We start from the raw sequence: 12,537 nt of genomic DNA on the forward strand, positions 1-12,537 counted from the left end.
GACTTTTAAATATATTGCCATTCTTTTACTGTCACCGAGATAAAATTCTGGAATTCCCAACAACACTGTAGCTACACCTACATCACATGAACTGCAGCGGTTCAGAAGGTGGCTCACCACCATCCCCTCAAGGAGGCAATTAGGTAAGAGCAATAAATGCTAGCATTGCCAGTGTGATCATATTCCTTGAGTGAATAAAATGAAGAGTAAAGGACAGCACCTAGAAAAGGTGAAGTAAGATGGGTGAGTGAATAAAGAACATAGAACGGTACAGGTCCTTCGGCCCTCGATGTTGTGTCGACCTGTATTTATTTTTACATGCAAGAATTTGTCTAGATAAAAGGCAAATAGAATGGACTCTGGTTCATGTATGACTTTTTCACTTTCGATTCAATTCCTTTTTGAAACCCATCCTAATTATTTGTTTCCTCCCTCCACTCAGCAATGACATTTCAAATGTGTGTTGTGAAATATAGTATTCTTAAACTTCTGAAGTTACAGCTTAGTCACACAACTACTTTTGTATTTTGTTTAAATGGAATGAGAAGAATAATACAATAGTGCACCATTTTAGCACTAGAGGTAACTGTGGAGCTGGAGGAGTACAGCAGGCCAAGCAGCATCAGAGGAGCAGGCAAGTTGACATTTCAGGTGGGGACTCTAGAAATTTTAGCACAGTTCTTTTGATCTAGCTTTAGAGTCTGCCAGCAGGGGTAGTTTCACTGAAAAGGATCATTAGTTGTGCAGCACGAATGTTGCACTGGTATTTTTTTCAGTTCCAATGTCACACCGATTCAATCCAAGGTGACTTTTCTTCAAAGATTTCCCAATCTAGTAATTGTCGCATTTATCTGACATTTTGGAAAAAAAAGTTACACCTGTAATCTAAGTGAAAGAAGATAAAATTCCACTAAGGGCTTATCTTTGAGGAATCTGACCATATTTCCATTTCTTTGAGTGAAAGAAAACTTTGCAAGGTTGTCAATGTTGTACAATACGGAGTTCTATTTGTTACCATGATGTAACTGATGTGGAGGTGCCAGTGTTGGACTGGTGGATAAGGGCAGAAGTCACATGACCCCAGTTACCAGCCCAACAGGTTTATTTGAAAACATAAGGTTTCAGAGTGCAGCCCCTTTGGCAGGTAAGGTATGTGCTCTAAAAACTTGTGATTTCAAATAAACTTGTTGGACTGTAACTTGGTGTCATGTGACTTCTGGAGCTATAAATATAGCAAAGTGACTACAATTGTTTGACAAAGTTTGGCATTTTCATTGCTGTAACCCATGTCTTTTTGTGTATGTTTGTATATAAACATATTTCTGGGTGTTCGTTCTTTGAAATAATTGCAGTCTCTAAATACTAAGGTACAAAGTAGTGAGTCTCCCAAAGACCTCAGTTCTTAACTTTGCAATTCAATGATACATCATTGTTAATATATGGAACTCTGCTAGGGAATTCTGTAATCCTAATAAGTTGGCTAGACTCTATTAACAATGCTTGTATCATGTAAGTATTTTTTCTGGCATGGAATAAATATCTTTCCAGCTGGTTTGGATATTCCAGCTAGCAGTGGATCTGGACTTGACCAAAATCTCTAGAGATGTTGCTGTTAGAGTTTTTGTTTCTCCTGTCTTGAGTAAGAGCTCAGTCACTGTGGTGGATACTCACCTCAGTGTGACAGAGACTACATGAGTAGATCTGGGGATTTGTTTCACAGTGCAAAGTATTTTGAACAGGATGTTTTGTGAAGAGCAGGAAGGAGATGCTTTTGTCTTCCTTCTAATTGGTAAGAAACTGCTATGATGTAAAAAAGGCAGCTAGGAATGGGGACTGAATGCCGGCATAGCCGGTAATGCCCACATCCCATGATTAAATAAAAATGAGGAAAGTAGATTACTTAGAGGTATTTATGCTTGGCTTTAACTGAAAACACCAGGCACGAAGGAAAGTCAGGACCACTATAATAAAGTAAGATAGTTGTTTCAAAACAGAATAATGTTTATGTTGGAGAAGCGAGGTTAAATCATAGTAGTGCAGCTTGGCAAGTGGAATGTATGACCTGTAATTTGTGCAAAGTCATTGACCTTACTAGTTTGGAAGCCAGCATTAAGGGATATTTTATGGATCGGACCGAGACCCCTCAAAGTATATTAAGAAGATAGCCTAGACCTTAACATCGTCTTGCACTTACCTTTAAAAGAAGAAATTGTGTTCCAAATGCAATTCAATTGGTCAAACTCCTCAGCTTTAAGCAAAACAAGTTTTATTTTTACGCTACAGTTTTGATACAGACAAAATAAAGGAAAAGAACTGGCTTAACTGAAACTAACGAAATGCAACTACTAATTAAATGTTCAAAAATAATAACATCCCATAAGCCTATCCTTGGCGAAGGCAAATTCAGTAAAATAGATTCTCGTGCAATTCCTGCAGTTGGAAGAGAATTAGAGCTTTTAGCTGTAATGAAGAGGAATAAAAGCTTCCATATTCAGTTTCAACACCCCAGCAAATGCTGAAACTGAAAGTCCTGCTTCTGACCTTGACACCACACATTCAGTGACTCTATTGTTCCAACTGTTTTTAAAAAAAAATGCGAGACCTCACAAGTAGTTTGCTTTATTGGTTTTGAGCAGACTGCTTGCTACCTCTGCATTAACCTTTCTTCATAAATAAAAACAGGACAAAATACATCTCTTAAAGCTGTTTGTCACAGATACCCCAAAATCATCTTTAGTTATCGAAAAAGAAATAGCTTGGTAAAAGGAGAATTTGATGAAGGACCAAAATGGGGATTTTCATTTGGAGGCAAGAGATATGGCTGATGTATTAAATGAATGCTTTGCACCTGTCTTGACCAAGGAGGTAAATGCTACCCAGGTCGTGGTGGCATGGGATGGAACTAGAGGGATGCAAAATTGATTAGGAAGAAGTGTTCGATATACTATTGGAACTTAAATTTGACAAGATACCAGTACCAGATGAGATACACCCAAGGAAATTGAAGGGATGAGGGTGGAAATTGCAGGAGCACTGGCCATGATCTTTCAGTCTTCTTTAGAATCGGGGGACGTGCCAGAAGACTGGAGAATTGCAGATACCACATCCTTGTATACAAAACGTTGTCAGGTTCAACCCATTAATACAGACCAGTGAGCCCAACTTCAATGAAGCAGTCATTCAAAACAGACTTAGTCGGCACGTGGCAAAAGGTAGATTGGTTAGGAAGAGCTAGCATGAATTTTTAAAGGAGAAATTATGCTCAATTGAGGATCAATGAGGATAAATGCAGTATATGAGGTTGATGTGGTATACATGGATTTCCAGAAGGCATTCAAAATGGTGCCACACAACAGACAGTTAAGATCATAGAAGAAAAAGAACAGTAGAAACATGAATATGAATTGGATGATTGATAGGAAGCAAACAGTAATGGGCAATGGATATTTTTTGGGACTTGAAAGAGGTTTGTAGTGGAGCTTCCAAGAGGCTAGAATTGGGATCCTTACCTTTTCTGACAAAATTAATAATATAGATCTTGGTGCACGTGGAACAATTGCAAAGTTTACCAAAAATACAAAACTTGGAAGCATTGTAACCTTGTGAGGAGGATACTGTAGAACTTCAGAAGGACGTAAGACAAGTTTCTGGGGGGGTCAGATAGGTGGTAAATGTAGTTCAATGGAGAGAAGTGTGAGGTGCATTTTGGTAGGAAGAATGTGGACTGACAATATGAAATAATGGTGCAATTGTAAAAGGGTGCAGGAGTAACAGACCTGGGTATTAATGAGCACTGATCATTGAAGGTCAAAGGACAGGTAGAGAGAAGCAATTAATAAAGCATACAGCATCCTTAGCGTAATTAATTAGGGATGTGAGTACAAGAGCATACAGGTGATGCTGAACTTGTTTAAACCACTTCTTGGACCTCTGTTGAAGTACTGTGTACACTGTTAGGCATCATCACTGTAGGAAGAATGTGAATGTATTGAAATGAATGCAAAAGAGAGTCACAAGAACAGTTTCAGGTATGAGAAACTTTGGTTATGAAGAAGTATTGGAGAGATTGGGACTGTTGTCTTAGAAGAAGGCTAAGAGGAAATTTGATAGACATCTTCAAAGTTGTAAGAGATCTGAATGGAGTAAATGGAGAAATGTTTTCTGCTTGCTTTAAAAAAAAGGCACCGATTTAAAATGATTTATAAAAGAAGTAAATGTGATGTGAGGAATAAATGTTTTCGAGCAACGAGTTGTCCAGTTCTGGAGTGAACAATCTGGCAGCATATTGGAAATAAATTCTCCTGAGGCACGTAGAAGGACATTGGATAATCATTAGAGAAGAAATAATATGCAAGATTTATGGGGAAAAGGCGGCAGAATGACACTATTGATGGTCACTTTGAGAGCTGGTGTACACATTGCGACTAAATGGCCTTCTTCCATGCTGTAACAGTGCTGTGGACTCTCATGTCTGTGATTTTCCTACTCAACTGAAAAGAATTTGGGAAGAGTGCAATGTTTGATATTTTTTGATCTTTGGCCTTTATTAAATCATGACCCATTATTTTTTGCAATGTGTTTTGGATCAGTGACTTCACAGTTTAAAATATTCAAAACACGTAGGCAAAGGGTTAACTTTTATGGGGTAGTTATTGAAGATACATGACAAAAGTATATGAGCAAGATTGCAGAAAACTACAGCTCTCTGTATGAATAAACCAACTGTGACACGTTCTAGTATCTTAAGGAAACTCTTGTCTGTGGTAAATGGAATAAAAAAAATTACAGTGCCAATTGAATATACAAGAGCCAAAGTCATCGAAGAGACGAAGGGGTGCAAGAAAAAAATATTTTTCATGTATCTTAGTCATCTTCACTGTAGTAAGTGACATATTGGAAATTTCACACGTTCAGCGTCATATGGATTTTTAAAAATTTTTGTTAGTGTGTAGAAGTATTCACTTTAACTTGAACATGGCAAACTCTCTTTTGTGAGCTGGGAGAGAACTCACATTCACAAAGTGCCAAGAGAGTAACAATCATTTTAAGTGTCTGCTACCTGCTGGGAACACTGTCTAGTTCCAGTTTCACAATCATGTTTCCGAAAGGATAGGAGCTAAAATATACAAATGTTATCAGATGATATTAATACTGTTTGATGCTTCCTCAAACACAAAGTTGTTAGTGTTTCAGCATCTACTTATAGAATGAATTGCTGACATTTGGAGGAGTAAGTTTAGATTTACTACTGGCAGGCATTCTGGCCAGCCAGGTGCCATTATGGGTTAGAAACACAGATTTCAGTAAAACCCTAAGTGAAGCTGTTATTGCTCGGGTCCTTTTGCTGGCATTATAGCAGAAGATTACAGAATTTTCGCAGCCCTGTTAAAGCACTGAGGGACAACATCAAAATCAGTACATAAACAATCCGGGTTTAAAGAAGTTAGGTGTTCAATGGCTTGTCTTTGGGAGAAATGGTTGATTCTTTAAAATTCATTCTTGTGTATTGGTGTTGCAGGCAAAGTGTTGCAGTGGTGAGGTTTCTTTTTAAACCACAGCAGTTCATAATGCATTGTGTCATCATTATCTCTATTGCCTTGGACTGAAATTATTAAATATTTGTTTTCAGTCATTGGTGCTGAGCATAAGGGAAGTACTAGTAGGTAAATTATTATGTAAACCAAATCTCTAACTTTCTTCTATATGTAGATTAAGTTTGGTTCCATTATAGAGCTTGATGTCTGGATGCCCCCAAGTCGATTTTATTCAGTTGTCGTGATAAATTTTTGGCTGCAATATGATTTCCATTAATTTTCAGAAACCAGCTAACAGCATGATTAAAGTTGTTCTATTAGGAAACACAATTCTCCATTAGTATTAATACTTGACAGTCATTTCCTGCACTGAAATTTAACATTTTAAAGCTTGTAAAGAACTTGATTTTTAAAAGATTCAAAACCTCATAATACATGGTGTCATCATAATTTCTACTGCCTTGGCCTGAAATTGAGTGACAGTAATTAAATTTTAATTTGGATATCAAAATCAGATAATGTTCGAAAATACAAGACCCCTTTCAGAATATTATGTACAATTCTGGTCACTGTTCTGTAGGAAAGATGTGTTTAAGCTCGAGAGCGTGCGGAAAAGATTTGCAAGGATGTTGCTGGAACTGGATGCTTTGAGTTATAGGTAAAGGCTGAATAGGCTGAGGCATTTTCCTGGGAGCGTCAGAGGCTGAGGGATGACCTTACAGAGGTTTATAAAATCATGAGGGGCATGGATAGAGTGAATAGCCAAGATCTTTTCCTTATGGTGGGAAAGTCCAAGACCAGAGGGCATAGGTTTAAGGTGAGAGGGGAAAGATTTAAAAAGGACCTGAGTGGTAACTTTTTCAGACAGATGGTGGTGCATGTGTGGGACAAACTGCCAGAGGAAGTGGTGGCGACTGGTACAATTACAACATTTAAAAGGTATCTGGATGAGTATGTGAATAGAGAGGATTTGGAGGGATATAGGCCAAATGCTGGCAAATGGGACAAGATCAGATTGGGATGTCTGGTCAGCATGGATGAGTTGGACGGAAGGGTTTGTACCATGCTGTACGAGTCTATGACTCCATAAATGGACACCAGATCCTTACTGCTTCCGATGTTAGATGAAAAGGGACATGCTTATTTTGTCTTTGAGTTTTTGTAGCAAGTTAACAAATGTCATTTTCTCACAGCCTGGAAAAGATGTTGAAAATCTCCACAGTTAACCCCCATTGTGCATATTCCTGCTCAGATAAATCATCAACCATTTGTATTCCTCAAAGAAGACCAGAGCAGCTTGCTTGTTATTATTCCACTGGCATAATTAGTAATTTCACTGCTTCCATGATAACTTGATGTGTGAAAATCTAAAATAATTCATATTTGTGAAATAACAATTGACAGTCGCTGATATTGAGTTCTACATTTGAGTGCCTGGTCACTAACTACCTTTTGGACTGAACTGAGTAGAGTGAACTTTCAACTCTGACCTCCAATTCAGAAGAAGTGCACACCGTAAATAATGAGTATATTTTTACCTTTTTTTCTGCAAGTGACCATATTAGCATTCTCTAAATGTTAAGTGTATGGGCAGTGATACCTGGAGGAGCAGAAGCGCATTTCCACACCTTGTCTTCAGGTGACTAAAAACTACTTTTTGTGAAGAGCCAAATACCTTTAATGGGTTCATTGGCAATAATGTCTGAAACAGATGATGGGGGACTGTGTGCTCCTGTGCTGTTTTTACGAATGGTATTAGAATGTTAATTTGTTGATTCAAAAATTATTTCCAGGAATCAGTGTAATGTTACAGTCTTTAAGCTTTTTGGTGGCAGAGAAAACATTGTAAAATGGAAATCTTAATCTTCTCCTGCTGTGTGACAACAGTCTGCAAATGCAAGGCTGAAGGAGGAAAATATCCAGGTCTTGGGAATAAAAGAAGCAAATTGTAAGCAAAGGACAAAGAATAATATAGCACGAGAACAGGCCCTTCAGCCCACCAAGCCTGTGCCAATTCCTAGTTCTTATTTAGATCCACTACTGTTTTGCCCATTTGCAGTTTCTATCCTTGTTCACCTCCCATTTGTGTGTATATCAAAATATGCCTTAAATATTACTAACATGTCTGTTTCCTCCACCACCTCCACTAGCAGTCCATTCCAGGCACCCTCTGTGTGAAAAACTTGCCCTGCAATTCTCCCCGAATGTTCCTCCTTTCCCCTTAACCTGTGCCCTCTTGTAGTTGACCTTTCCACCCTGGGAAAAACCTCTCACTATCCGCCATCTCCATACCAGTCATATATTTGTAGACTTGTATCAGGTTGCCCCTCAGTCTCTATATTTCCAGTGAAAACAAAACAGAGTTTATTCAACCTCTCCTCTCATACCTAAAATCCTCAGGGCAACATCTGCTGACTCTCCAAAGATCCACATCCTTCTGGTAGAGTGGTGATCATAACAGCATGCAATATTCTAAATGTGGCCTAACTAAAGTTTTATACATTTGGATCATAACTTGCCAACTTATATATTCGATGCCCCAGCCAATGAAGGCGAGCTTGCTGTATGCCTTACAGTGATTGTAACAAGATCAGCCAGGTTGACCTCATAGAATATGAGTTCCCTGATTGGAATTGTAAATCTGGTTAGCCCTGGCTGACAGATATAAACAGGAGTGTCAGAGGATCTGTTCGCTCTGAGGGAGCTGGATCAGTGTTAGGACTTTCCATGTACAAATAAAGGGTAACTTTGATGACAGGATACCAGTCTCTGTGGAATTATTTCTGTTGCAACAAGAGTTGGATTAACGATGTTGCCATACAAAAATGCCAACTAGCTGAAACCCAACTGGACTTTAAACAGGCGCTATCACTGGCTTTGTCATTAGAAAATGCAGCAAGTGGAACATATGAATTGTAGGGTATTCTGATGGAAGTGGACACCCCCACCAGTCTGACTGAGCTTGGGAAGACTGTTTGAATAAAGTCCGTTGCATTGCTTCACTCAGACGTATCCTGAACAGAGGGACTCTAGGTCAACCCTCAGCAAAACCCCAAAACAAGGCCAAACCTGTTAAAATTATTATCAGGATCCAAGCCAGCAAAGTCATTGCGTTTGCTGCTGGTCTGCAGACTCGAGACTGCAAGAGCCTCACTAGATCTAAATGGAATAAGAGAACTCATAGGCTGGTCTCGAGGAAAGTGCACACCTACATCAGGTTTGGAATAGTTAAATTGCTTAACAACATCCAAATTAGAACCAGTCAAAATAAGCATCTGGTTATATGATCACCCGGTTTGAAAGATCAGTACCGGAATAGTCATTCCAGTCATTATAGGATCAGTCTTTAACAAAATTTGATCTGGACTCCAAGCCTTAAGTGTAAGACCTTTACAGATTAAGGGTATGTCTTCAGTTCCAGTTTCTTCTGAGAAGCAGTTGGTTCAGTTACCACTGATTGTAGTAAAAGGCTCGGGCCCAATATTGATGGGGCAAAAATGGTTGAGAAACATTCACATAGATTGCCCCAATGTTTTTCGATTGGAAAATGGCAGCCTGAATCCTGAAGTCCTATACAAATACCCAGGAGTTTACTCAGGAAGGTCTAGGGACTATCAAAAGAGCCAAAGACACATTGCATGTTGACCAGAAAGCATTTCCATGATTCTGCAAGGCCCACCCAGTGTCATTTACCTTCGGGCAAAATTAGCGGCAGAAAGCTAGAAAGCAAAGGAATCATCAAACCAGTCCAGTTTGTGCAATGGGCAGCATCAGTCGTACCAAATGTGAAGCTCGACTGATCGGTTCACCCGTTATAGGGATTTTAAACAAACCGTAAAGCACTTTTGGCAGCTGGACAAATGCCCAATTCCTCACATAGAGGATTTATATGTCAAGTTGGCAGGAGGACTGTCCTTCATGAGGCTGGGCATAAGCCATGTGTATCTTCAATTGTGGTTAGATGAGAATTCCCAGATGTATGCTACAATTAATACCCGTAAGGGTTTGTACCAATGTACAAGACTGCCATTTGGAGTATCGTCAGCATAAGCGATGTTTCAGCAGATGATGGAGAACATTTGACAAGATCTACCACATTTATCTGGATGATGTGCTAACAACAGGGAAGCCCATAAAAAGCATTTAGAGAACTTGGACATTGTCTTTAGATGTTTCTCCCGGCTGGACATATTCCTCAGAAGGGAAAAATGTGTGGTCTGAGCACCAACTGATCTACTTGGTCTCTAGAGTTGCCGGGACCGGGTTACATTCATTGGAACATAAAGTGAGGGTGATCCCCTGGCTCCCATGTTTGTTCCACAGCTTAGGCCTTTCCCTGCATTGGTGAACTATTACGGAAAGTTGAGACACAACATGGATTCCATCCTGGCACCTGTGCATCAACTCCTGAAAAGGGTTCAGCCTTGGAAATGGTCATGTAGCCAAGCTATACCTTCAGGGAAGTGAAGAAACAGCTGTCATCCTCTAAGGTGTTGACTCTCTATGATCTCAAGTGAGATCTCATATCAACATGCGGTACCTCCCCGTACGCCATTGAGGTAGTATTAGCTCATGAGTGGCCCAATGGAAAGGAATGCCCAATAATGTATGCATCCAGGACTTTGGCTAATGCAGAGCATAAATACACCCAGATGAAGAAGGAAGATTTGACAGTAATATTTGGAGTCAGGAAGTTCCACCAATACTTTTTTGGATGTAACGTTGTAAAAATAACAAACCACAAACCCCTGCCAGGTCTCCTTAAAGCGTACAAGGTAGTGCTGCCCATAGTCCCAGGCCGAATTCAGCGGTGGGCTCTAATACGAAGTGCATATAATTACAACTTGGAGCACAAAATGGGAGGCCACGTAGCAAATGTGGATGCAATGAGCCACCTCCCACTGGCACATACACCACCGGTAGTACCACCACTGGAAGACCCCATGCTTTTGAACTTTCTGAAACCCTTCAGTCACAGCTGACAATATTAGAATTTGGAAAACAGAAAAATCTGGCCCTGGGAAAACTGAAACAGCTGGTGGTGATGGGGAAAACTGATGGGCTGTCACAACCAGAATTGAAACCTTTTTGAACCCAGACAGAGCAGATCATAGTAGAGTACAGCATCTTATTGTGGGGAGCAAAAGTGATGGTCTGGAACAAAGGTCACCAAAGTATACTGGCTGAGCTCCATAAGGGTCATCCAAGGGTTTCCAAAATGAAGATTTTGGCGAGAAGTCTGATGGCCAGGATTGGATGTAAATATAGCTGCATTGGTGGGCAGTGCCCAGAGTGCCAACTAGGACAAAAATTACTGCCAGTCTGTATCTCATGCCCTGCTCAGAATTTGAAGGCTGTATCAGTTTTAAGAGGACTTTCTCGTGAACACCCATTATATATGATCTTGTTACCTCATATGCACCTGCCGGGGGAACACAAAGCAGATATAGATTTTTTTTTTGCAGACCATGTCAGTTCTGTGTAGTCACCACCAGGAAACACCAATAAATGATTAGGTGATCACCATATTTTAATCATTAGGTGATCATCATATTTTGAAAAATAAAGCAAGGTTACACTGAACTTGTCCTATGCATTTTGTCAGTGTTGTCAATCTAGTATTCAATAGAACATGAGCAGATAAACGGTAGGGAAAGCTATTATAAAACTGTGTGTTTAATCTCCTTTCCACTGTTCATTGTCTTAATGCCCTGTTTGCTGTACATTGACACCATTTTGGGTAATCTAGAAAAGTAGACAAGCTGCATTATGAAATGGCCCTGAATTAGCTGTGCATCTAAATTCAGCCTTAACATGCTAATATTGTGTTCCATATTGAATCTGATAGATGTGTCCAACTCAATCAAGAGAAGGACTGAAGATAGTACAAGAAGGACACTCTGTAAAATAGTAATTACTTGAGTGTGTATAACAAAAGTGACAAATGACCTTCAATGTGTATAGGAAGGAAATGGGTGATGTGTATCCATAGATAAAAATGTCTAATGGTGAAGCTGAAAGAGACATAGTAGTCTAACTTGAGCCAAGATCCATGGTTGATTTTAGTCTTCTGTTGGCATAAAACCAATACTGCAGATGGACTGTCAATCATAGAAAACAATCCAATCTATAATGGGCAGATGATCTGCAAGTTAAGTTTCGTGTCCAATGATGTTAAGAATCTACTTTAACAATTCCAACCAATATAGAGCAGAAATTGATAAAGCCAGTAGACAGTTGAACTACTAAGCCAAAACAGTAGCAACAAATCAGGAAGTTGTGATCAAACTGTAATTCTCTACTCAGACCACATCTTGATTACAGTGCTCACTTAGGCCACTGAGACGCAGAGAGACATTCACGTATTTGGGGCCATACAGAGAAGAATCACAAGCCTAATCCTAGCAAAGGTGTACATTGAGGAAAGACTGGAGAAATGGGGCTATTCATTTATGAAAAGAGGCTCTAACAGGTGATCTTGAAGAGGTATGTAAAACTGCAAACTGAAAATCCACAATTTATTTTAAATCAAGCTGGGGGACAAGTCAAGGGGTCACAGTTCAGATTAAAGGTAAATTTAGGACTACTTTTCTTGACATTTTATGTCTAAAGAATTTGCGATGTATGTGGACTTCTGGATAGAGCTGTAGGATAGAAATCCAGGAAGCATTTATAGCCAACAGGATTGAAGTGAGGTGAGAGAGGCAGTTTTAGGATTTTTCTTGAAGGATGAACTAAAATGAGTGTGAGTGGTCATGCTCATTGTACTTATCTTGTAATGGAAGGAGGAAGAAATGAATTAGTGAAAGTACTGATCCTTGGGCTGGACATCTGGTAACCATAATATGTCAAACAGCTCTGTCTCTGATGTAAGGAGGATAATGAAAGCAGAGTGATGGATTGATCTGAGACAGGGCAGGAAGATATATTTTTAAAGGGCGACAATGTTCTTTCAAATTGATGGAGCTCTGCTTAGTGGAATGCAAAATATGTGTTAAATACA

Source organism: Stegostoma tigrinum, chromosome 2, assembly GCF_030684315.1.
Source record: "Stegostoma tigrinum isolate sSteTig4 chromosome 2, sSteTig4.hap1, whole genome shotgun sequence".
NCBI classification, from domain to species: domain Eukaryota; kingdom Metazoa; phylum Chordata; class Chondrichthyes; order Orectolobiformes; family Stegostomatidae; genus Stegostoma; species Stegostoma tigrinum.